We start from the raw sequence: 3922 nt of genomic DNA, 5'->3' as shown, positions 1-3922 counted from the left end.
TAAAAGTCAAATGTAAGGGTAATATTTTAGCAGCAGGTTATGCCTGTGACAATATTTGCATTTTTTTATTTATAGCTTTCTGAAATTTCAAGTATCAGATTGTCACTATTCAAATGTTTTCTCTATGCAAAAAATGTCCTTATATTTCTCTTTTATATTGCTAAGATTTCTTCACTCCAGAGATAAAATTTCAATAGGTGGAATAAGTCTCCCAGCTCAAACTTATATTAGATGTGAATCTGCATTTTAAAATATGTGGGAGTTGTTAAGCAAAAGCCTATTAGATCTCAGTTGCAGTAGAAAAAGGGGGAAAGAAATGGGAAGGAATAAATATATACAGAATCAAGTTTAGTCAAATAATTCATTTCTCAAGCTTAGAACTTTTTAAATATATGCCTGCCAATCTACTGAAAAACGTGCATATACTTGGTGCAGAGTATTCTTAGAATTAAGCTATTCTTTTCTCACAGTGTTTTTAGAGAGTGAATGTGAGCAAATGAATGTAAAATATATTGCACATAGCATCATATAGACATGTATGCATATATGATAGTCCCTTATTAAATGTAAGCTTCATTTAGATTCAAATTTGACAATATACTGTGATTTATGGTCTAGATTTCTGAGCAATTAAATACATATTGTTATTCATAAAGTGCACACATACTAATAAAAAGAAAACTAAGCCTTGGAAGAAGAATAAACAGCAATTGCTAACATAGCATTTAAATTCATGAAGTGGAGAAATGGAGAAATGATTGTGATTGATGATAAACTCTAAAAGCAAAAATATTATTAAACCACAGGACTTTAATTCAAAAATTATGCAGGCGTAGTAAAGGGGAAAAAGATTTTCAAGGTTACGGTATTCCAGACTTTTATTAAAGAAAAATGTCGTGGATTATATTACCAAAAATTGTTTTTTAGATATTATGATTGAAATGACTTCATACATATTTATTTTATAGTCAAATTTAAGTAGGTCATTCATAGAAAGTAGTTATATATCTGTTGAAAGCTAGGAAAAATCAAGTGTTGCAGTCTGTCAGATCCATCAAAGAGCTAACAGAACTGGAAATTTCCAACAAGGGTGACCTACTGAGATCCTCTATGAAAAGAAAATCAAGATGGTTCTATTCTTGATGTTTCACTTACGCTTATGAACTCACATCATTCAGAAATCACTCTCACTGGTGATGATGCCTTCTCTCTGGAAAGAATCTATTCCCTCATGTGTGGGATGGTGTTATCTTCTATAAGGGAAAAAGACAAATTCTTAAGTAACAGACTCTGAGGCTCAAAAGTAGGTTTACCTCATTAATAGAGGTGAGACATTCCTCAGTGCAAGAAACTGGTTAAGGATAGAGGAAGAGGGCAAGGGCCTTAGGAAGCAGGCTTATTCCACCAAACTCTGTAAACTGACAAGCGAAAATGTTATTGTAGTCTTGTAATAAGTGGACTTTTCCAACTGTATTTTTATGGGGTGATTTTCAGAAGATCAATAGTAATAATAGTATTTTACCTCTGTTCTTATTTTCAAAATTTAGGCCAGTAATATTGACTATCAACTATTTCCATATCAACTTTAATATTTTCTCTTATGTACTATGCCTTGATACTCTTTAATAATGTTTGAAAATGGATTTTAAAATGACTTGCTTCATTGTAAGTCATGCAATAAATGGGTAAGTTATTAAAAATGTAAGAATTATCCTTACACTGCTGAAGAGATTTCTGTCACTAATTGGGATATACAGGTTTGGGCGGTGCCCCTTATAATTTTCTCCACTAGTCCTTGCCAGACTTCAGTCTGAGTGGGTTTGTAGGAAGGTAATGACCCCAGCACGAACTCCATATCGTATGGAAACCAAGAACCAAAGTATCTTGAGTTTCTGCAATTCCCTCCTGACCACATAATTGTTTCATTGAATAGTTCACTTATCACATAATCCTAACATCTGACACAATGACCCACAGAAACAAAAGTAAAATGAATATGCCCAGGTGAGAGATAAGGAAGGGACTTTGTACTATCTTGAAGGAAAACCTGCCTGACCCCTCCCATTTCTATAATTAGGATGTCAACAATGTTTAGCCTCTGACAAAACCTGGATGTATTGACAAAATGGAAGGGCACACATTAAAATTGTCTTTTTAGGGAGGATCATTTGATTTGCATTTATCTATCCAAATTGTATAAGTTTAAGTCTTTTCACTAGTAGAGAGGAGCTCACTGATATAAACTAGCAGTTCAACCCCTTTATTAAACCTCCCTTGAACATAGTTTCTCTAGATTTTGGTATTACAGTTTCCTCCTGTAAAGCCTCACTTTCTTATGGGCACGGTGGTAAATTTGTGTCAGCTTCAGGGTAAGTCTATTAGAGTTCTTAGGCTTCTTTGACTTTTTAGCAATCATTTTCAGTTACAGTGCTGGTTGGATGCTCATAGCAGCAGAACAGCATTCATACTGAAGATATTGATTTAAAATTTTAAACATTTATTGAATGTCTTGTATGTATTCAGCTGCTGTTGATGTTATAAACAGAGTTATTAAAATATTAACAATTTCTTCTTGTTAAATAGGTTAATTTTTCATTAATTTTCCCAGAAAAGGAATCTTAAGTGAAAGCTTTTATATTTAGGAGACATTATATGGATAGATACCCCTCTATTAAGAAAACAGAATTCATAGCTCTCCCTTGTCTTCTCCATACCTACCTGGGTCTGAGTCACAGGCTGCAGAAAATTGCCTTGTCATTTAAGGAAGAATGATGGTATAGGAGAAAGGATACACATTTGAAACCAAAATGAGAACCAAAATCTTTGTGTCAAGGTCATTTAGATAAGATTACAGACCACCTGTGTCAACCCCACTTAGTTGTTTCTTTCCAATAAATCTTTGCCAGAGAAAGATAGAATTATCTATCTTTAGTTATTAATAATTGTACTGGTTTAAAACAATCCTACAGATCACTTTGTGTGAGTCAAAAATTTACTCAATAGGTGTATTCATTATGCGGTATTCATTACACAGTAATTTACTTATCAAGACTCAGCATCAGGATCCTCATATCTCTGTTTCCACCAGTCTTAAGCCATTACACACCGAAATTTGCCTTCTGCCATACTGTTTCCTGTTTTGATAGACTGTCTGTCTCTCAGCCACTGGAGGCTAGATCACAAAGCTCTGTGTATATACCACTTCTGACTTCTCTGCCTGAGACACTGCTAAGACTCTATCAAGGTGGTATTCTTCTTACTCCAAGAACTTCTTCAGGCTGTCTGACAGTATTTGGGGGAATGCAAACAAACAAACAAACCAACACCGAATCTAAAAAGTAAAGCTACATTTAAGTTCTAGCTTACTGTTACAGACTGAATGTATTCCCTCAAATACATATATTTTGAAGACATAGCCCCAAATGGGACTGTATTTGCAGGTAGGGTAAATAAGTAAAGTAAAGTAAATAAGTAAAGACTTATGGAAGTAATGAAGATTAAATGAAGTCAAAGAGGTTAGGGACCTGATTGGAAAAGATTAGCATTCATATAAGAATAGCCACCAGAGAGCTCTTTCTCTACCTCACACCAGGAGGTGACCATCTGTAAGCCAGAAAGAGAGATCTTACAGACTCCAATTATGCTGGTGCCCTGATTTCAGACCTTCAGCTTCTAGAACTGTGAGAAAATACATTTCTGTTGTTTAAGCCACCTAGTTTATGGTACTTTGTAATGGCAGTCCATGCTGACTAAGGCATTTCTAAAACAGATAAAGAGATAATCATTGGCAGGTTGTTTAATCTCTTAAATCACACTTTCTTCATTTATAATTTATGGAGAAGTACACTGTATATTGTCCAAAACTTGAGTGGTCATTAAGTGGCAATATATTTTTAAAAGCTTGTCAGAAAGCAATGTACTT

This window comes from Hyaena hyaena, unplaced genomic scaffold (genome assembly GCF_003009895.1).
Source record: "Hyaena hyaena isolate Hyena2069 unplaced genomic scaffold, ASM300989v1 scaffold_949, whole genome shotgun sequence".
In the NCBI taxonomy this organism is placed as follows: domain Eukaryota; kingdom Metazoa; phylum Chordata; class Mammalia; order Carnivora; family Hyaenidae; genus Hyaena; species Hyaena hyaena.
Note: the sequence above shows the minus strand (reverse complement) of the source record.